This window comes from Nilaparvata lugens, chromosome 10 (assembly GCF_014356525.2).
Source record: "Nilaparvata lugens isolate BPH chromosome 10, ASM1435652v1, whole genome shotgun sequence".
Taxonomy (NCBI): Eukaryota; Metazoa; Arthropoda; class Insecta; order Hemiptera; family Delphacidae; genus Nilaparvata; species Nilaparvata lugens.
This window is the reverse complement of record NC_052513.1, coordinates 8,488,287-8,512,603: the sequence shown is the minus strand read 5'-3', so window position 1 is coordinate 8,512,603 and position 24,317 is coordinate 8,488,287.

Below are 24,317 nucleotides of genomic sequence, written 5' to 3'. Positions count from 1 at the left end.
TTTCACACACACACCACACACACACACACACACACACACACACACACACACACACACACACACACACACACACACCACACACACACACACACACACACACACACACACCACACACACACACACACACACACACACACACACATACATAATATACATACATACATACATCAGACCAATTCCCAAAAACACTTTTTTGGACCAGGGGACCTTGAAACGTATAAAAATTTAGAAATTGGGGTACCTCAATTTTTTCGGAAAGCAATACTTTCCTACCTATGGTAATAGGAAAGTAACAAATGATAGTACCTAGTAACGATTGAAGGTGGGAGCTACATCCGTGGAGGAACTATATATTATACAGGAATACTTTTATCCAATGCTACAAGTGAGAGCTGAGTAAAGAGAGGAAAAAAAGATGGACTTGTGGAATAAAGTGACACAAGAGTTTGAAATAAAGTCAACAGTACAAGAGCAAAATTCATGTACGAAGAGATTATATAAGGAGGGGGATGTAAGTCGGGTTTTCGATGTATAAAATCCCCCCCCCCCAAAAAAAATCTCATCTACTCCATCACCATGACGAACTGCTAGTCAATAATAGTTTTGAAACTATTTTTAATGACACTACAGTCAAGGTTTTTGAATGAAAGTTTTTAAAAATCAGAAGCGCGCACTCATGAGTACTAGTTTTTAATACTATCTCATCAGAAAACTTGACTGTAGTGCCGTTAAAGTAGTTAAAAAACGAAAAAAGTTATTGTTTCGATTCGCAACACTCCATACTAGTAGTTCTGTGAACAGTAGACCTCGCGCTCAGTGCGTTACATGACCTGTTGTTATGTTTTCTCAAAAATTATAAATGATTTATCAATTAAAAATGTCTAGAAAAATCTCAAATAGACATAGAGCTTCTGTCCTATTCAAGATGTTCGATGTTTTGAACGGGTAGTATTATTGTCCACCAGAAGCTGATTTATGATGAATAATTCTGTAGTTTGATTTTTACGGTAATACTGGCGTATGAAGGAGGCTCCTTTTTCCTTTTATATTATCCTTGAAATGCAAAATTTCCAAAAACCTTGTATATACGTTGACGCGCAATTTAAAAGGAAAATACCTGTCAAATTTCATGAAAATCTATTACCGCGTTTCGCCTTAAATGCGCAACATAAAAACATTAAACATTAGAGAAAAAGCAAAATCGTCGACTTGAATCTTAGACCTCACTTCGCTCGGTCAATTATTATTTACATGAGATATCAAAAAATCCTGGTGCACTCATTTTCTAAACATTTCTGCTACTTGTTTTTCTGCTACAAAACATTTCTGCTACAAAACAAAAATTACTTGTTTTGATTTGCAACACTTGATATTCTTATCTTTATGGAATAGAAAAAGACATCAAATATCTTTGAACTTCGAAGCATTATAATCAAACGCTATCATAACAATCAATGTTGATAGAGCCTGCGGTCACTCTGTTATAACGAAAGGAGCATCTATCACAAGGAGCATTCATTACTGACTATTCAGTGGTTTGCAACTACAAGCAATATGGTAACCATCACCACGAACAGAGCATCCTTTGCAAAGGGTTATATTCATGACGCAACGCCATATTGACAGGAGATATTGTACGAAGGATACTCAGTGTATATGTATATAATGGCAATATGAGTCAGTGAGGGCAACGTTCTGATCAAAGGCTCCAAGACGATCGTGTGAGGGCAGTTGATGAGAGGCATTGATAGAGAAAGATTGAGTGTCGTCGCTGTGCTGAATCCATTCTGCTCTCAGATACAGATAAGATTACGGCTTGCTTTTCGTACCGAAAGTTGATCTTTTCTTAATCTAACACATTTTACAGTTCAAAGAACGTAGCTGAATATTATTTACTCTTGAGCTGCAAATAACTAACAGATTCTATTCTAAAAATGAATAATCCAAAAATGCATAACGTAATCTCTAACAGTGAATTTCGTTTAATACATCTTAGACAGTATGAGTTATCATATTAGACCACAGACAAAATAAGTAATAAGTACAGTAAGTATTAATTTACTTCCTAAATGATTAGACCTACTGTGCTTATTATAGTGGATCAATGAAGGCTTCTTTAACAAGAGATAAATAAGTGAACGAGCTCGTTCAACTCAAGTAATAAACTCTGTAATATAATTTAACACAATATTCTGAACTTATCTTTATACAGTGTGTAAGTGTTCAAGAACTCCGTACCAATATTCCAGTGCATTCATTATTCCTGTGTAATGAACAAATCTTAGTTTCTTTCTAAACCCGTACGAGACTTCTTAGCTTTTCAGACAGTCGCCATTTTGGTTTTTTCACTTACTATTTTTTGTGAATAATTGTTGAATATACGGAAGCGGAATTTTTGCACAAACATTCATAATAACTAGACAGAGCTACAAAAAATTATGACAATTATTCAAATTCATACAACAAAATTGTGGCCGTTTATCTCTTAAATAACGAAAAAACTTGTGTTATTACAAGAAAATTACAGAAATAACTTTTTTTCTGTTAATTTAATTACCTATAAATTGATCGACTTCTCATTTTTCAAGAATGAACAAAATATTAAGTGAGATATAACATCTTTAGTGATAGGTGACAAGAGCAAAAGGATAATGTCTGTAATGTTCAATTATTGTTTTTATTCAATCTAAAATCGCTTACGAATAACATACAAAGCAGATGAATTTGCTGCATTATTGAGGCAGACTTTAGCAGCATGCCTGCACTGCAACAAACCTCCAGCGGTCACCTATCACTACAGCACTGCTACCATATCACACTTAATAATATTCGTTCTTGAAAAATGTATTGTCAATCAATTTGTAATTGAATCTTGAGAAATTGTCATAATTATGTTTTTGTAGTTCTTTCCAGTTGTCGTGCATGTTTGTGCAATGTTTCACTTCCATATGTTCAGCCTTCATTTAGGAAAAAAATAGGCTAAGTGAAAAACCAAAATGATGGATGTGTGTAATAAATGACTTTTTGACAGTCTGATGTAATGATATTCAGGTATGCTTCTTACTTAGGAACAACGCCCTATAATTTTGGTAGGAAACTACAGAAACACAGTAAATTATAAATCTGATTTATTTGTGATAGTGTGGAAACAATTGAAATTGTTAATTTTATAATGACGTTGATTCAATTATCGAACTCGTATTTTAATTGAATGGAGCATTGTCCGTTGTAGAATGTGGTCTCTCTCAATTCTGTCAGCGCCTGGAGGTGCTGTGTCAGCTGCGGTGTTTCATTTCTTGTCACATGCATCGAGCATCACTATGATGAATTTTCATTCGGGAAGAAAATTAATGTTCTTATTCATTTTCTTCCCAATTGATTGATTTACTGGTGAATCGTTGGAGCGCAGCACCCAACGGGCCGAGAATTGGAAAGTTTTCCTCATTGTGGAAAATCCCTGTTAACTCTTTGTCATTCAATAAGCAGTGTTATGAGATGTGTGTGAAGAGGAGCTTGACGATACTTTTGCTGTTCGGTGAGTCGACCAGAATTAACTTTTTATTTCAATGTCCCCAGTTAAAATTTAGACAACCTATTTGTTATCTTATTTTGTTGTTTTTCTGAGTATTGTAACCCTGAATCAGATGGTTATAACGGTCAAATAGAATTACGATGGGCGAATCTTAGTATAAATTTGAATATTCTTGTCAAGTGTTTGACTCTTGAGTAGGCCCTTATTGATTGTGGTTTTATATTATTATCAAAGGCTATGTGTTATTAATAATATTGTCATCATGGTTACGACATGAATATCATTACTAGTTTTGTATTATCGTTGAGCTGATTAAGTAGAGTTATTAAATTTTTTCCCGGCTATTATAGCTCGTCAATAAAGACATTGATGCGCAATAAATTAGTGAAAGGCTGAAATTTCGCAGGGTGTAGGCTAAGTATTGCTTTCCCCCTCAGAGTCCACCCTCCCTCACGAATTTAGAAACTGCAATGGCTTCTTGAAACAAGTATATCTCGGATTCAAATCATGATATCGATCAGACATTGATTTAAGCCCCGCACACACTCATCGATTTTTGCCGTCCTTATAAATTGTATTAGATTAAACAGATGATTTCAAACATATGATGTTTGTCAAGCACCGTTTAATCTGATAGAATTCATAATAACAGCAAAATATTGCTAGAACAAAAATCGATGTGTGTGTGTGTGCGGAGCTAAGTTCTCACAATATGAATAGGTCTACAATATTAATGTCATGTAAAATTCCATCGTATATTTATGGTTCAGGGAGTTATACACTTACAAAGCCAGAAAATTGGGTTATTTCCACCTTATAGTTTTATATTTTGTCTAATAAAAGTTTACGCTCCCGTTTTCCGTTTCCGAGAAAAATGTTTCTTATTTAACGTTATAAATCGTTTAAAGACCTTTAAATTGATGTGTTAGGATCAAACTTTTTTGATAATCTTCATTGTCCAGTTAAACTGCACAATGCACTTTTTTGCCCTTTTCCCTAATGTGTTGCGCAAAACCCTGTTTTTCGTGTTCATTGTCTGGGCTATTAATTTGATTACTATTATTTCAACTCAGAGAAATTTCAAGTTTGGTTAATGTTATTACTTTGTTTCTTTTTTTTAATTGATTACTAGTTTTTTCTTCATAGTTAACTAGCAGGTAACCTGTGCTCCGCAAGGGTCTACTAATTGAAAAATTGATAAACAACAAACTGAAAACTTGACCTACTGAAATCATAAAGAATTTTCAATGGAAAGCCTCTACTTCGCATGGATGATTGATTGGGCTTACAACTAACTATTCCAACATTTATAGATCAATAACTTGTAAAAACATTATTTGGGTTGCAAAATAATTCGGGGAATATAAGAGTGATTTTTGGTGAAAAAATAAGACTAAATTATCACCTAAAAATTTAAGCATGTTTATTTTTGTATTTCAATTTAATCGTTGCAAAGTTTAATTCAATTATTTATTATAGCCTCCTACCGCATAAGTTCTGACAGAATAAATTCATAAAAACACAATGAGGAAAACACTAATTTCAATTGATGTGTAAAGAGGAAAAAACAGGTAGTTTTTATTCATTATAGTTCACAGTAGCAAAATGTACCAACAAAATCAATGATAAAATGATTCAAATCAAAACACTATTTCTATTGGAGGTCAATGGATGACTTCAATTTCTGAAAAAATCTATCTAATCTTTTCTTAATGCTTTCTCAGTTGAGTCCAGAAGAGTCGAGTATCAACACAAAACTTATTGTACCATAATATGGTACTTGCTTACGTTTTGTTTTGATTATTAATTGTTTCTTTCTCAATCAGATTGAACTAACAATTGAATAAAGTTCAGTGAAACGCCTAACATTGACATTGAACATTTAGACTATTTTCCTCAAAAATGATAGAAACTGTTATCTTGAATGCAGTACCGTATAGTGTTTTTATCTCAAGTATATACAATTATACAGGGTGATTCATAATTATGGTAAAATATTTTAACACGTGATAGTAGAGGTAAAAATAAGAAAAAAAGTTCATATAAACATATATCCATAAATGCTTCATTAGCGAGCTATACAGAGTGAAAGACTTCGCCCAGAATTCAGTTCCTCTGGTGAATACACCGATGCTGAGTTGTTTGGCGACTAGTTTTTGAGAAACTTATGCTGGATTCATATAAAAAAATATCTGAAAAATTGAATAAAACTAGTCTGGAAGCTGTAGTGTGAGTAGTTTTTGAGAAAAAAGTTGAAATATGCAAAAAATCTAAGTAGAAAAACACAGACTTCTACATTTGATGCCCAATAACTTTCGTTAATGACCAGTAAACAAATAATTCCTCGCAATATAAGAATTGTAGAGAATTTAATTCTGAAAAGAATGATGTAAGCTGTGTAAACTAAATTTGAATAAAAGTTGAATAAAATGTATTGTTATGTAGTACATTACACCACAAAAATTTGCTGTTTATGAGGAGAGAACTAATAACTCATAGGTTGTAGCTGCAAATAAAACATGGATTTCAATAACAGCTGTTCCAAAACAGCTGATTTATTATGTTTCAAATAAAAAAATATTTAAAAGAAATTTTTAGCTGAAAACTATTTTCAGAAATATTATTTTTGAACAAAAACTATTGAACAAAAAAAAAAACAAACTGTAAGTTAAGCCTACTGTAACCGCGCTGTGTTTTTTGTTTAATCTATTAACCAGTTATTTGTAACCATTCCACTTTGCTTTTCTGTTGAGTGTTTACTTTTTAAAAAATGGCAGGTAAACTTAGACATTATTCATACATATCATAGGAGCTGATAAATATTTTCTAATTCAAATAAAATAACTTCTGAAAAAAAATAATGAAAAAAATGTAAACTAAATTATACTTTATTAAAATATATATTTATTAAAATTATACTTTATTCAGCTCTAAGAATTATTAAAATATTGTTGACCAAGAACTCATTACAACGACAATTCTGTAGTGTATTAAACTAATTCTGTGCTGATAAAATTATAATTATCTTATCTCTCTGATTGATAGTCAATTTCATCAACTCAACACGAACTGACTAAAATGAATATGTAATGGTAGAATTATTGAGAGGAGGTGAATTAATTTAATTTTTTTATTTCTCATCATACGCCAATCTAAAATCATTGAACTTTGGACTCGATGGCGTGATCGGACTGAATTTTCTAATGTTTCATTTTTTTCTAGACGTAAGGGTATTTCAATTTTCTCTAGTGTGAGAAATAGATTATTGCGTTTTAGAATATAAGAATTATGCACAGTACAGCGTATTCTTCTGCCTCGTGGAGAAAAAAAACTGCAATCTGGTGACAGTTTCCACGAGTAACTATCTCTTTCTCCATCCAATTTCTAAATTTCTATACGTTTCAAGGTCTCCTGAGTCCAAAAAAGTGTTTTTTGGGTATTGTCTTCTTTATGTGTGTGTGTGTATGAGTGTATATGTGCGTCTGTGTACACGATATCTCATCTCCCAATTAACGGAATGACTTGAAATTTGGAACTCCAGGTCCTTACAATAAAATCCGATCAAATCCAATTCAAGATGGCGGCTAAAATGGAGAAAATGTTGCCAAAAACAGGGTTTTTTGCGATTTTCTCGAAAACGGCTCCAACAATTTTGATTAAATTCATACCTAAGATAGTCATTGATAAGCTCTATCAACTGCCACAAGTCCCATATCTGTAAAACTTTCAGGAGCTCCGCCCCATCTATGCAAAGTTTGATTTTAGATTCCCAATTATCAGGCTTCAGATATTTAAACAAAAAAATCTGGTGTGGCGCACTCACACAACTTTCCTTGCCGTTATGGAAATTGATCACCTGACGCTACTATTCTACTATCCTACTCAAGTCTACTATTCAAAGATTTAAGCCAGCTGGTGACAGGGCAATAACGCTGAGGACACACGAGGTGTGCTATCCCTTCATAGTGAATCATTTAATAGAATCAACAGTTCGCAATTGTATAATCACATTTTCTCGAATTTCGAGCTTATTTTTAATTTTAGGTGAAAATGTTACTGAACATTAGTTGTAGAGATTCTCATGCTGAATCTTTTCCAGTCGAAATTTTTGTTTAAATTGTATCTGAAGCCTGATAATTGAGAATCTAAAATCGAACTTTGCATAGATGGAGCGGTGCTCCTGAAATTTTTACAGATATGGGACATGTGGCAGTTGATAGAGCTTATCGATGACTATTCCAGGTATAACTTTAATCAAAATCGTTGGAGCCGTTTTCGAGAAAATCGCGAAAAACCCTGTTTTTGACAACATTTTCGCCATTCTAGCCGCCATCTTGAATCGCATTTGATCGAAATTGTTCGTGTCGGATCCTTATATTGTAAGGGCCTTACGTTCCAAATTTCAAGTCATTCCGTTAATTGGGGAATGAGATAGCGTGTACACACGACGCACATCATACACACACACACACACACACACACACACACACACAACACACACACACACACACAACACACACACACACACACACACACACACACAACACACACACACACACACATGCAGACCAATACCCAAAAACCACTTTATTGGACTCAGGGGACCTTGAAACGTATAGAAATTTAGAAATTGAGGTACCTTAATTTTTTTCGGAAAGCAATACTTTCCTTACCTATGGTAATAGGGCAAGGAAAGTAAAAATTCGAGTGGAAAAGATTGAGCATGAAAATCTCTACAATTAATGTTTAGTAACATTTCACCTAAAATTGAAAATAAGCTCGAAATTCGAGAAATTGTGATTTTCCAATTGCAAACTGTTGGCAACTGTTGATTCTATTAAATGATTCACTATGAAGAGATAGCAGACCTCGTATGACTCCAGCGTAATTGTCCTGTCACCAGCTGGCTCAGATCTTTGTTTATAAGTCGACTTGAGACGAGCGTGAACACTAGCGTCAGGTGATCAATTCTCATAACGGCAAGGAAAGTTGTGGGAGTGCGCCACACCAGATTTTTTAAATAATTTCTTTGATGCAGCTGATTCACATTTACATTACACATATACATATATATATATATATTTTTTTTTTCAATTTTATAACCACATAGGATCACTGTAGTCTCTGATTAGTCCTCTTTCTTCGTTTATTCTCTTCAATTCTCTTCCTTTCTTCCCAGTACCTTTTCATTCAGATCTTTCTTTTCTCAATTCATCTGAACAAAGCTGTTGCCTTCTCCTAATTGTTTTTATAGATAAGATCCTCTTTCTGTCAGTGATGGTTTCCCTACAGATTTTTGTGTGATTTTTGACATCTTCAATAGTTCAATTTAGTTCTCATATGTCTTTTTTATTTCCACAAGCCAAGGAATTGTGGCTCTGTCTCTTTTCGCACACATGAATTTTCCAATAAGTCTTCTCAACAATCGATCCGCTGGGGTTCTAAAAATATGTCCAAAGAAAGAAATTCTCTTTTTGCGCATCGTGTCAGTTATTGTTTCTATTTCTCTATAAATCTGTTCTCATGGAAGGAGTGTAAACTGGTTGTCAACTACATGTTTTTTGTTTATGCAGGTTCTAAGAATCCCTCTTTCAACTTTTCTTATAGTTTCTTTAATTCCATTTCCATCAATATTGAAAAGTGTTTCACTGCATTACACTGTTTGCGATCTTAGAACTGCCTTGTAGTGTTTCAGTTTTGCATGAATGGAAAGACTTTTTCTCTTATAAGTGTCCCCAGTTACATGCTGTCCCTTGGAAAGCTTTGAAATTATGGCCTTCTCACTTGGATTATAAAGATCGTCTCTCCTAGATATCTAAAAATATCCACAATATCAATAAAACTTCCGTTAATATGAATTTTATTTATACACAAAGGATCAGTTATCATGAATTTCGTTTTTTCGTAAGAAATCTTCAGTCCGGCTTTTCCTGCTATTTGTTACCGTGCTTCTGCTACTCCATTTGCAAGGAAAACCAAATCGTCTGCAAAACCCAAGCAGTTCAGTTTCATGCTGTCTTTATGATAGCCGATTTGTATGGTTTCAGGATTAATTTCTCTCCATTCCCTAATAATGAATTCTAGAGCACAATTAAAGAGTATTGGAGATCGCCCTGTCTCAAGCCGGTTTCCATCTCAAATGCCTCAGATAGTTCTCCTCTGAAGTTTATTTTTGATTTTGTATCTGTTAAAGATAATTCAATCATTTTGATCAACTTCGGGTTGAGACCCGAATGCCTTAAATTTTCCAGTAAAGATGGCCTATGGATGCTGTCATACGCTTTTTCAAAATCAATAAAAGAGAGTACTAGTTGTTTGCCTTGTTTCTGTAATATTGCATGATAAATTTTAGTGTTAATAGTCGGAAACACCCCTGGTATTCTGCCAATTCTAAATCTAGCTGATCTTTAATTCTGTTGTAAATTATTCGCGACAGTATCTTGTATGTGCAATCTAGAAGCGAAATTTCCCTGTAGCTATCAGGATTGCTTCTGTCGCCTATTTTGTGCAGTGGGTGAATAATCGCAGTTGTCCAGTGTTTTTCCAATCTTTCAGTTTCCCATTCACCATATTATTATATAAAAAAAATTTAAAATAAAAATATTTATTAATTATCAAAACAATAATACTATTATATGAATAATAATAATAATATTATTTTCAATGAACATATTTATCAATTATCAAAACAATATTATTGAGGTTAATTGGAATCAGTAGAAAGCATAATAGAACAGCTGTTTTTTTCAAATTTCTATAATATGATTTGGTGAATTCGCTGTATGAAATCGTATGGCGATTCTACATGGCGTTCCTCAGGGGTCCATTCTTGGGCCTCTACTTTTTCTGGTTATAATGAACGATATTGGGTTTAGCATTCGATCCAAGGTGGTATGCTATGCTGATGATTCATCATTAGTTACTGCTGATGTGGATCTCAGTGCTCTTGAACAAAAGATGTCCAGATGTCAGGGCGAGGCAGAAGCCTGGTTTAGGGCAAACCGTCTATTTTTGAATACAACCAAGACCCAGAAGCTAGTGCTTGGTTTGAGACAGATCAGTCAGAGTGCAAAAAGTGCTAAGCTTCTTGGCAATACACTAGATTATAAACTCACATGGATACCTCATATAGAAAGTGTCTGCTCCAAACTTAGTAGGGTTATATACCTTCTTCGAAGGCTCAGGGATTGTGTACCCGCACACTATTTAAGAAATAAAGTTAAGTGTGACATGAGATACATTGACCTTTTGGCGGTACGAGGTTCGCCGGGTAAGCTATTTATAGATAAAGCTTTATTATTAATAGTCAACGCTTTGAAAAAAGACAGGCTCATTCACCAGGAATACTATAAATTCTATGAGGGACCAGTATGCCATTAATTTTCAGTAGTTCAATTACTTCCATTATGGACACTGGATACATTATGGACAATCAATACGTATGAAATTTATTAGCCACAAAATAAAAAACTTTTGATTGCAGTGACCCCGACTACTACAATATGAATAACCATTTGGATCAAATATAAGGAGTTACTCACATCTCTCATCAACTCGTACTTTTTATTCACAAAATATTAACAAAAAATAATGTATAAGTTATATTGAATGAACTCACGGCTAGTACTCAAATTTGTCTTTTTCTGGCCGTGCTACAAATAAATGTAGGTATATGTTTGTAATCTTGTTGTATATTAAGAAAGTTTTCAATGTGATTTTGATAGCAATAAAATTTGAATTTGAAAAAATATTATCAACAAACTCCTAACCAAGAAAATCTATGTGCTCTTTTCCAATCGGAATGTATATGACTCCATACAGCTGATAGAAGCACTACCTCCGTAAACAAAGCCGTAGTGCGTTCGTGATAGAAGGCGCAATCCGAACTGCGTGGCCAAGCATACAACAATGGAATACACACGTGGCAAGCTCGCGCTAAATTAATTTAATCAGCTGATTGACGAAAGTATTTTAAGCTTTCCAATGATTACAACATATGTTAGAATATCATGTGTTAGTTATCTCAGTTCCATATGGCGTTCACTTTACCATGTTCATAACTTACTTAATAGGATCCTTTTTCATCCTTTGAAACCCTTAGAGGCAAAATATCTCAAAATCCGTTCTTAGTGCCCGTCTAGTATGTTTGAAGAATATTTGTGCAAAGTTTAAAGCCTGTAGGCCAATTAGTTTGAGCTGTAGTGTGATTTTACATGAACATTTTTGAAAAAAGCCCTCTCCTGAACCCCCCTGTGCATCGATATAACGAAGATTTGGAAACACATATTGGAGATTCATTAGTATGATTGTCTAAACGTCTGTGAAAGATTCCAGCCTTTGAGTATTGAGAGTTCTGTAGTTCAGCTTTCTTTTTAATGATCCCCTTTGAATTCATAATGATTGAACGTTTTTTGTTTTGCAGTTTCAAATGCCATAATTCATTCCTGGGGAGATACATAGTTTGGACCTCTAACATTGACAAGACGTGTCTGTGTTTGCCATATTGAAGGAAGGACGACTCTGTATTCTGCTAATTTGCCAGTCAAACCAGCCAGGGTCAACAGTGGATGGGAAACTGAGCTGAGCCAATTATTTTGAAAATCTGATCTTCTATAGACGATTCCATCAAATATCTTAAGGTGAGTCTTATATTATTATTAAGTTAATTACAGAGCTTAATTTGTGCCGGAACGCACCGGATCGGCGTTCCGGTACCTCCAAGGGCGAACGGAACGTAACGTAGTTGCAGCTAAAAATATCAAAACTCGCGTCCACACGCATGTGAATGAGTAAATATGACTGTCCGGGGAGAAACCGTCCATTGTTGAGGTACCTCCCACGTTCAGAAAGCTACTTTCTGTAATAAACAGTATTGCAGTGCCCAACTGGCCAGTGCTGTACTGGCCACTGAACGAGGCTTCTCAGCAATGAACTTAATTATGATCTCCCCTTTACATAAAAACGGTCTGTGATCTTCTGCGCATCCGCCACCTGGAACCTCCTGTGGCAAGATACAAATCTGAACGTTACGTTAGGTCTTGGCTGGCAAGAGGACACCACTCTGCTCTCGACACAAATTCAAAAAGTCGAAGTGAGCAAACTTATAATGAAGACAGTATTGTACTGTGGGAAATATTCTCTTAAAACTGTTACTTCCAAAAACAAACTAGGCCTACTTTTACTACTTCCATTTTCTGTCTTGAATTTTGATGCCAGTTTTCATTCTCATTTCTCTCCCTTCTTAAGGTTCAGGCAATTTATAGTATTATCCTCTACCATTTAATTTGATCAAATCTGTATTTGTTCCACGTTTGATACTGGGTTTTAAGGCTAAATTTAGAGAACTTTCCGGGGGTGGTCCCCCGGACCACCTTCCCCTGTAGGGTATTCCAAACCCCCTGTAGGCGGGCCAGCCAGAGTTCCGGCACCTCAAAATTTACAAATTAAGCACTGGTTAATTACAATATCGCAAGCTGTGAGTAATCAACTACTTGAAAACCCAATACAGACATTGCTAATTGTTTCACTGGACCAAACTCTGATTAACATATTGTTATATTGAAAGTAATGAAAAGTAACATCACAAGAAAAATGGAGAAATGAATATCACCACTTTTTCATTCGGCTGTAACTTATAATATTCAACAACTTCATCTTCAATGATTGTAACCTTTTGTTATTCAATTGGACCAGACTACATACAATATTTTCATTAAGATTGCTTAGATTGCTAATAAGATTTCAGTCATTTTTCAATAAGATTGCTTGTTGAATTGGGAGCGTGGATTAAATTAGCATAGCCTATATTTTTTGGTTCTGCCTTCCTCAGCTGGGATTATTTCTATCAATAAAAAGTAAATGGACTTTGTTATTAGTATTTTCAATATTAAACAAAATTACAATGATTATGAAGTTATTTTTCTCTAAAGTCCTCAATAAAAAGTGAACGGACCAGTATATTTTTTTAAATGATCACAATCATTTTGAAGTTTTGAAGAATAATGAATTATGAAGTCTAGTATCGGGGCGAAAAAAATATTGGGCTTAGTGGCACCAAATTGCTGAATCCGGCTCTGATCAAGGATGTATCTATCTCACAGCTGAGTATCTATCTTTCTCTGAGTGAGAATGTATGATATATGATATCTTACAAATTTTTTACAGAACTGCTTCGACGTGCTGAGTAGAGTATCGAACAAAGTGTATAAAGTGACGGCAAATTTGATGTGTCACTATTATTTTAGAGGTAGATTATTTTTTATACATAAAGAAAAATATATCTGAATAATAACGGCAGGTTCCTTTCATTTGAATAGCTCATTTTTTATACATTGAGGGGAATATATTTGGATAATAACGTCAGCTTCCCTTGAATACTCTCTCTCCCTACAGTATTTGATAGTAATCTAAGATAAGGAAGGAATCCTATACTTATTGTTTATTGTCATACGTCCGTCTAACGTGACTTATAAAGTACAAGATGTACTTACAATTTATGTTCACTTACACAGTAAAGAATGTGCTTACAATAACTGTGCACTTGGACAGTACAAGATGTACTTACAATAACTGTGCACTTACACAGTACAAGATGTGCTTACAATAACTGTGCACTTACACAGTACAAGATGTGTTTACAATAACTGTGCACTTACACAGTACAAGACGTGCTTACAATAACTGTGCACTCACACAATACAAAATAAGCTTACACTAGCAGTGCAGAATCTACTGTTTACAAAACTACTAGTAGACTATTATCGTGATTTATAATAAACTTCACCATTAATAAAGCGTTGAGAGAGTAAGTAAGGATTGGAAATTCATTGTTTGCAGAAATTATCCCACTTGTCTAGCAGAATAGATAATTTTCAATACCTTGGAAAATGTTTTTTAAGAGAAATTCTGTAAAATGCAAATAAAATTAATCGTTTTTCTCCTTCACAGGACAAAATCTAGCTCCCAGAAATTTCGTGCTGGTACATGGCGAGGGAGGCTATGGAACGGCTCTGAAAATTACGAAGAACAAATTAGACTAAATTTTTACAATTTGGACGGAGGACAGGTAATCTTGTACTGGAGAGCAGATTTACAACGCCTGAAGACTATTAACCCATTCCCAACTACAAAGTTTCAAACGACCTACTGTAGAAAAATCTTTAAAAAATAACGGAACTTCAATTATTGTATTTCATCAACTGTAACTTCATATCAACTATTAACGGATTACTCATTGTATCACTCTATCTAGGAAATCGATCTCTCATCGATCAATCATTATAAATATTGATAAATTTGATAAATATATAATACTAAGAATTCACCAGGACTGTAATAATGAATAATGACTATTTGATTTATAGCTTTTAAAATCTTGAAACTTTCTCATTATAATATCAAGAATGTAAATAAGAAGTTTCGTTTTAGTTTAAGAGGTGTTATTCATAATTTTGAGGAAGACGTTTTGAATGTTGCGGCCTGCCGCACCCATACTATAAACTATTACTATAGCAGACTACTATAAACTATTATCCCACATTATACTATTCATAGCAGACTTTCTACTCACTCTTTGAGAGTGACTAATAATACTTCAACAATTACTCAGTATTCAGTAGGACAGTATTTGTAATATTGGAACTTGTGTCCAATCTCATTATCTCTCCTCTGAATAGAATAGTTGTTAGTAGAACCGATTTATTAAATAGATGACAGTTATTTTCATGACCAGGACTCAGAACTACTATCAAAGAATATAGATAATAAGATCATTAAAAATCTTCACAGACTCTCGATAATCTCAATCCTAATAAAACCCTTGAAATTGTATACTATTTTATAATGGAAGATATGATTATATTTACCTGTGCCCTACTCATCATAATGCTAGTTGTGTTGTGTTGTGGGTGCAGAGATAAGAAGAAGCAGGAAAGTCCAGAGAATGAAGAGGATCAAGAGAGTTCAGAAAATTTTGTGGACCAAAATGCTACAAATCCCCCTCCCTACAGTCCAGTACCTACAGTCAATCCTGTAGGCTATCCAGCAAACCCTGTAGGCTATGTGATGAATCCTGTAGGCTATCCCACAAATACTGTAGGCTACCTGGCAACTCCTGTAGGATATCCGGTGAATCATATGGGTTATTTGGTGAGCCCTGTCAACCCTCCAGGGCCAGCCCCAGTGGTAAGCGAAGTACATGCTCGCCCAGAGCGTCAAGCAAAAGTGGGCGCCCAAACTGCGACTAAGGGGCCGAAGCCTAAAGCTGCCAAGGGCCAAACGGCCGAGAAAAGAAAGAATTGAATACATATAAAGGTTAGAAAAATCCTACCCTTGAAACAATTTTACTCTGAATTGATCATAGAAAAAAGTAGATTTCGATTTTAAAGTTCATTAGAAAAAATATTGTTGAAGAATTTTGAATAACTTTCAACTTAATTTCTTATATAAAATATAGTTTTAGATTATTGGGCAATAGTATATCATTCTATTCACAGTATGATTAGTATTCGCATCCCTGTTTGCTAATTTAATGATTATACTTAGCCATGCTTCTGAAATTTTAAATTAATGTAGTGTTATGGACATACTTTTTGTATTACATTATAACTATTTTTTTGCTGTAGAATTCTATTGAATTGTTAAATAAATAATGAAATATTGATTAATTTAGTTTCATTTCACAATACACAGAAAAAAATTATTTTATAATATAATTAATTCCTCGAATATAATTTAGAAATGTTGACAAAGTTTATCTGACTAAGCTACTGCAATTCCTTGACTTTCTTTCTCGTCAAACAAGTACCTACAATAATTTGAATGGGTGTAGGAGAGAAGCTGAAGTAGTATCATAAGTCACAAGGACGGGAAGGGCCGTTTTGCAGGCGAAAGTGATGATGTTTCTAGTCGAGGCATTAGCCGAGACTAGAATTTCATTCGAGTACTGCAAAAGACATTCACGTCCAAGTCACTTACACTATTTTTTGTCATAATAATCTAGAAACGAATAACTAAGAAACAGAAAACATTACCTGCTTGTGCAGGTAATTACCACACACATTTTACATTTCATCTCAAACATGAAAATTTACTATTAAATCGTTAAAAAATATATTTTCTCGACAAATAAAATATGATAAACTATTTTCAACAATAATAACAGTTAAATTCATCAGATATTCCAGTATCAGCTGATTGGGTGGCAAGGCTGAGATCTGGCAACCCTTTTCTCCTATCTTCCTACACTGCCATTATAACGTGGACCTCACTATAGTTTTGCTGTTCCAAATTCGGAACTAGGAAACATACTCGACTGTAAAGAAAACACTTTATTAGAGTACAGTATGCTGTAATGAGAATCATATGTTTGTTTGTTCTACAATCAGCTGTTTACCGGCTTGACTTCATGGATGTAAAACAGCTGAGATTGAATGACTATGACAAATGAGGTATTACAATAATTCTCATTCATATAAATTATTATTGATCAATGAAGAATATATAATTAGAATGGAATAAATATTTTTCTACCCATACAAGTACAGAGATCAGGAAGTACATAAAAGCGCTTATTGGCCCCGTTTCTAGGACAATCATGTTACTCTAAATCTATAGATTAAATAGAGATTGCTCTACCTATAGATGTGATAGTTTATTGGATTCGATAGGAGTGTCCTAGATCCAGGCATAGTGTATTATATTTTATTACGGAGCAACATCTCCGATAACAGTGTTTTTTAGAGCTAGACAATGAGAGAGTTGGGCAAAATACAATCACCTTTCTTTTGCACGCTTCTACAATAAGTGGTGCAAAGTAATTGCAAGGCAGATATTCCCAGATTCTGAATAGACTTCTCTGTCTGTCATTCAAGATTTGTATTGGGCGAAATAAGTCTGGCCAGACTTGCATTATTCTCAGCACTCAGTGCAACTGCGAGAGCATTGAAACTTTGCAATAGACATTCAAATCGAGCAGTATTTTCTCTTTTCTAGATTTATTTCTCGCTAGTGAAAACTGAACGGAAGGAGACTTTTGTCACAGTTTTCGCCCTCACTAAGTTGAGACTTCTCAAACTGCTCAGCCTGTCCAATTCACACAATTCCAACAGGGCTATTGTGCTCTCTTTCTTTCATCTTTTTGTCCCATTTTCCTCTCTCTATTTCAGACATTCTTTCTGAATATAACTGCTACAATTCTTTCTTGTCTCCCTTATACAAATATGTGATTATGGATTCAGATTAGATTAAAAAATTTTCCTTACATGCTGAAGATAACTTTCTATTTTAATGACAATCACCTACTTGAGTGTGTGATTTAAGATATTGTTGATATTCTTCCCTCATGCCATAGTCTATATCTAATTATTAATTATATCTATCATTTGTGAATACAATTACAAATCATATGAAAATCAAAAAGTCTCATCCCCGAAATTCATAAGCTGACGAATAGCGAGCTGTGAAATAATTATAAACACGATCATTTTAAAGAATTGTGTTCTGTTTATCAATAAATAAAAATAAGGAGTAAAGCTCGGTACCCCGATATTGTTGTATCAATACTTGAACTTGGGCTTGACACATATTATTTTTCTAGACACATTAGGTAGTGCTAGAGATATCTGAAGAAGATGAAGGATGACAAGGAGAGGTAGGAAAAGTAGGAGGAGGAGGAATAGAAGGAGGAGAAGGAGGAGACGGAGGAGAAGCAGGAGAAGAAGGAGAATGAGGAGAAGGAGGAGAAGGTGAAGGAGGAGGAAGAGATTTATAATTGGTGTTGATGTTCGTTTATAAAACACCTATTTGGAGGAGTGCTTTACAAGAGAATGAAGATAATGAGAAGAAGGATGTGCCTGTGGAGAGGCAGATTGACTGAAGTGTTACTATTGAATGTGAGAAGTGAGAGAGGCTAATGAAGAGGCAAGTGGAGAGGCAAGCGGAGAGAGGCAAGGCCACAGAGACAGGGATAATTGCATCGATAAACGATAATTAAACCACATACAGGGACCTATGCGAAGCCATTGAAATCTGGCACTTGGCACTCACTGTTAATTAAACAGTGCCATCCCAGGGGTAATAGGGGACTAGTGATCGGGGGAAGGGGTGGAGCTGCCACTGATCATTGGTAATCGGACCTTTAAAACTTCGCTCTTGAACGTGCACAGCTGCTCAACTCACTTCAATTTCATCAAACATCATCAGAATATTAACATCATAAAGGGCAAAAACAGGCAAATTGCCTGTATCGACTAGTATTGGTATAAAACTTCTATTTCAGTCTTCATAGAACGGAATCAACTCAGCACACATATAATCATTTGTTTGAAAATTTCATATTCATAAATTTATACATGTATAGATTTGAGATGAGTTCAAAAAATGTAATACTACTAGATCATTGAATAAAAAAGAATAAGAAATTGTCAAAAAACCACAGATTTATTGATACTTAGAAAGACCGGTTTCGGTTATTACACCATTGTCAATCTCTGATAAACTAAAACTAAATACAAGAGCAGCAGAATTGTATTTAGTTTTAGTTTATCAGAGATTGACAATGGTTTAATTACCGAAACCGGTCTTTCTAAGTATCAATAAATCTGTGGTTTTTTTGACAATTTCTTAGTCTTTTCCATTCAATATGAATAATCATTAAAATAACCACAATATCAACTTCTCGACTACACAAAAAGTAAAACTACTAGATCAAGCCATGAAAAATTACATTGTTATTTAATCATGAAAATGTTTCCATAATGATGTAATTGATATTTGAAGCATACAATAATTAAAAGTTGTTGAGCCAGGTTTGACATCATCTTAATTTCATAAATGTAATAGTTGGAATCTATTTCGCTTTTTGGCATTCATTTGTCATTCAAACAATTAGATTTTGATTTATACAAACCTTGCATTCTAACAATGATGCCAAACGTATTGAAACACAAATTTTATCAGTCGTATCTTACGACAAGCTGGGAGCAATGAGGGTGTGTATCCTCACCATAAACATCAAAATCTGAGTCTGTATAACCTGACCCTTCCTCCAATTTACCCACAGGGGAAGGCATCTTTGTATAGAATATATTTTTGTAATATATATTGCAGTGAATAAAGAAAAAAACTCATACTACCCTTTGGTTTTCAAAACTTAAACTTTCTTTATGAAACATAAAAAGTGTTTATTATGAAGAATGCTCTGAAAACGAAAGGATATTATGAACGTATTTTTTTATTTAAAAATTAGCACCTAGTCTGAGACTAATAAGCTATTTATTTTATCCTAATTTTACTAAATGGACTTTTTCAAACCTCATCCTATGATTCAGTTTGTCTAGTTTTTGACTACAATTACTTAGTCTAGTTTGTATCCTATAAAATAGTTTCATACAATCAAGTTAGTAGGCCAATAATAATTTGTTTGGTTTGAAGGGATGAACATTTCACTATCACTAACACCAGCTTCAAGCCATCAATTCACAACACAAATTTCACTTCACTAACTCATGCGGTTTTGTTCTTTTGAGCCTCCTGACCAGACTATCAACATCAAGCAGCTGGATTGCCTCTATATTGTCGTGCTGGTGGAGTCTCTCTTCATGCTTGGCCGCAAAGTGCTCAATAACTTTCGTGACTGTCTCCAATTGAAGGTCGCGATGAAGATCAGCATTTCTGATGTACCAAGGAGCATCAACAATATTTCTTAGTACCTTATTTTGAAATCGTTGGATAATTTGTACATTGGATGGTTTAGTACAGCCCCAAAGTTGAATGCCATAAGTCCATACTGGTTTCAGTAGCTGTTTATATAGTAGAATCTTGTTGTATATGGACAGCCTGGATCCTCTTCCCAGCAACCAATACATCTTTTTGAATTTAATTCCTAGTTCTTCCCTTTTCTTCTTGACGTGTGCTTTCCATTTGAGCTTGACATCCAGCGTCATACCCAAATATTTGGCAGTATTAGCATGTGGAATGACTTTCTCATTTATATATACTGGAATATATTGAATTCTTTTATTAGTAAAATTCACATGTACAGACTTGTTATCATTTAGTTTAATTAGCCAATGATTTGTCCATGTGTTTACTTCATTAACTGCTCTTTGTAACTTTTCTGTAGATTCCTCAATATCTTCTGCGACTGAGAGAATAGCAGTATCATCTGCAAATGTAGCTATAGTGACTCCTGCTGGCTTTGGAATGTCACTAGTGTACAGTGTATACAAAACTGGTCCTAGCACACTTCCTTGGGGTACACCAGCTTTAATTTGCCTTAGTGTAGAATATTCATCATCCAGCTTCACTCTGAAATATCTCTCGTCCAGGTAGGACTTCAATAATTGGCTATATGCTGCGGGTAGGACTTGTTCTAATTTATGGCACAAGCCTTCATGCCAAACCTTGTCGAAAGCTTGGGCAATATCCAAGAAGACAGTAGAACATACCTTTTTCTCCTCAAGGCATCTTTCTATTACATCTGTTAGTCTGTGTACTTGATCAATTGTTGAATGTTTACTACGGAATCCAAACTGGTGAGAAGGTATAAGTTGTTTATCCTGTAGAATTGGTTTTAATCTTGCCAACAGTAATCTTTCAAAAAGTTTTGATAGTACCGGTAAGAGTGATATTGGTCTATAAGAGGTTACTTCATTTAGTGACTTTCCGGGCTTAGGTAGCATTATAACTTCGGCTACTTTCCATAAACTTGGCACGTACTTTAAACGGAAAGCTGCATTGAAAATATGACTCAATTTCACAATTGCTTTTCTAGGAAGATGTTGAAGTATTTCTCCTGTTATGAGGTCATATCCGGGTGATTTCTTCTTTGCCATATTATTTATTTCTTTTTTAACTTCTCTTGGCGATGTTGGAGGGATATTATCCAAAAGTCTTGGCTGTATGATTACATTTATTCCATCATTGAGCACTCTATCATCATGAGGAGTAAATGTTTTCTCAAGATGGTTTGCAAACAAAACCACTTTTTCCTTACTGCTGTGAGCCCATGTTCCATCTTCTTTTCTTATTGGTGCCACTTGTTCCACTGGTCTCTTTATTTTCTTTGTCGCTCTCCATAGTGAGTAGTTGGTACTGGCCTCATTACTTAGTTCCTCCAGGTAAGTGTTAATCTCTTGCTGTTTTATTTCATGTATTGCTCCTCTCAAGTTCTGTGTAATTCTATTCAGTTCTATTTTACTTCTTGGATCTCTTGTCGTTTGCCAGATTCTTCTAGTTCTTCTTCTTTCTGCTATCAGCTCTCTTACTACTTGGGGGTAGCAATTACCTTTAATTTTACTCTGAAGTGGGGGAGTGTTTTCCCATGCAGATTGTTGAATGCTCGTTACAAACTCTTGTACTTCATTTTCCAGCTCTTCAGTCGTTTGTAGAGATGTGTCTAAATCAATTTTATTTTCTATCATGTGCTTTAATGATTCTATGTCTGTATATTTATTTATTAGTTGTGGTGCTCCGGGTTTTTTCACAGCAGAGCTATGGATTGTAAGGACAATTGGTGAATGATCGGAGTTAAGATCAAATTCTTCCTCAACCTCTATAGTGTTGGGTGATATGTACTTTGTGATGAAGAAGTCTAACAGGTCTGGGATCTTAGCTCTATCTGTTGGCCAGTAAGTTGGCTTCCTTGTCGAATGTACTTCGCAGTTGTATTCATCAACGGCCAGTTGTAACTCCTTCCCTTTGGTTGTGGTTAGTCTCGAGCCCCATCTAGTATTCTTCGAGTTGAAGTCTCCACCGATGATGAATTTTCCTGTGAAATTTCTTAAAAAATCACAGTAATCTGGTTTCTTTAAGCTGAATCGAGGAGGGCAGTAGACAGCTGCGATCGTTATCATTCCACTCGAATGGCATGTAAGTTTCACTTTTACAGAAATCGACTGGAACTCTTGCAATTCTATTTTCTTATACTCATGATGAATTAATTCTTCTTTAACCATCACCGCACTTCCTCCACGAGCACTGTTCTGGGGATGTACTGCATGATATATTTTGTAACCTCTCATTTTCAAATATGATTGCTTTGTGAAATGTGTTTCTGAAATTAGGCAAACATCAATTTTTTGTTCAATTAGAATTGCCAATAGATCATCTTTATGCTGTAATAGACCGTTGGCGTTCCATGTCATTATTCTAAATCTACCTTCCATATTTCTTGTAAGTGCTTTCTTTCACTGTAGTATTTTCTAGTTTTTCTAGTCTAGAAAGAATTGTTTTATTGAATTGCTCCTGCCTAACTAGCTTTTCAAGAATTAATTGGAGTTGAGAGGCTATATTCAATCCTAAATCTTCACCTAAGCTCTGCGATATAAGTTGGGTTTTCTCATTCATTTTGTTAACTGGGACTTGTTTTACTCTATCCGAATAAGACTGATTCTCAATAACTCGAGCATCTCTTAATACCCTTTGAGGCACAGTAGTTTTATTTCCCTCATTGGTTTTTGGTTGTTTCTTCTTATTCCGAAGTGCTTGCAGTTCTTGTGCCACTAGACACCCTCTATAATTAGCTGGATGTTCCATTCCACAATTGTAGCACTTTGCTTTTTCTTCTTTTGGCTTTGTACAGCTGGTGGTAAGGTGGGGACCGGCACATTTCACACACCTGGGATCTTTCCTACAATATTTTTTAGTATGCCCCCAGGCTTGGCAATTTTTGCATTGGGGTAGGAATTTCGGCTTCTTAATTGGCACAACCTCAATTTTCATGCCCATGATTGCATGGATTTCATAAATTTTATTTATATTCTCTGAATTATCAAAAGTGAGCATGAAAATTGGAAGTGGTTCTTTAGTCTTCCACTGCAGTATGTTTACAACATCCAGAATTTTAAATCCTTTCTCTTGAAGTTCTTCCTTTATATCACCTGGATCGCAAGTGCTATGCAATTTCTTAACAATTACTCTAATAGGTCTAGTTTGTTTGTTTTCAAACGAAGACCAATTCATATTTTCTTCGTTCAGCACTGCCGTAGCTAATCTGTAATTATCTTCTGTGTTAACATTGAGTTTTAGACTATCATTATATATATATTACCATACATACATATTTACCATATATACATTATTATTATATTACCATTGATAATACAAACACATTAAATTATTATCAACCAGCAGGTAACTCGTGCTCCGCAAGGTTCAAGGGGAAACTTGACAAACTGAAAACTTGAGCTACTGAGATCTTGAAGAATTTAAAATAGGCCAGTCATTATCCTCGTTAAATTAAGAATATGCAAAATTTCAAGTTGATCAGTCCAATATTTCATACGTGATGATCCTGTACGTGTGAGAATAAGCCTTTTCTTTATTTTATTATATTATAGATGATGTTGATTATGTTGTTATTACATCGATATTAACGAAGATTTGGAAACAAATATTGGAGATTCATCAGTATGATTGTCTAAGTGTCGGTGAATGAGATTCCAGCCTTTGAGTATTGTGAGTTTTGTAGTTCAGCTTTGTTTTTAATGATCCCCGCGTTGAATTCATAATGATTGAACGTTTTTTTGTTTTGCAGTTTCAAATGCCATAAATCATTCCTGGGGAGATAGATAGTTTGGACCTCTAACATTGACAAGACGTGTCTGTGTTTGCCATATTGAAGGAAGGACGACTCTGTATTCTGCTATGCTGCCAGTCAAACCAGCCAGGGTCAACAGTGGATGGGAAACTGAGCTGAGCCAATTATTTTGAAAATCTGATCTTCTACAGAAGATTCCACCAAATATCTTAAGGTGAGTCTTATATTATTATTAAGTTGATTACA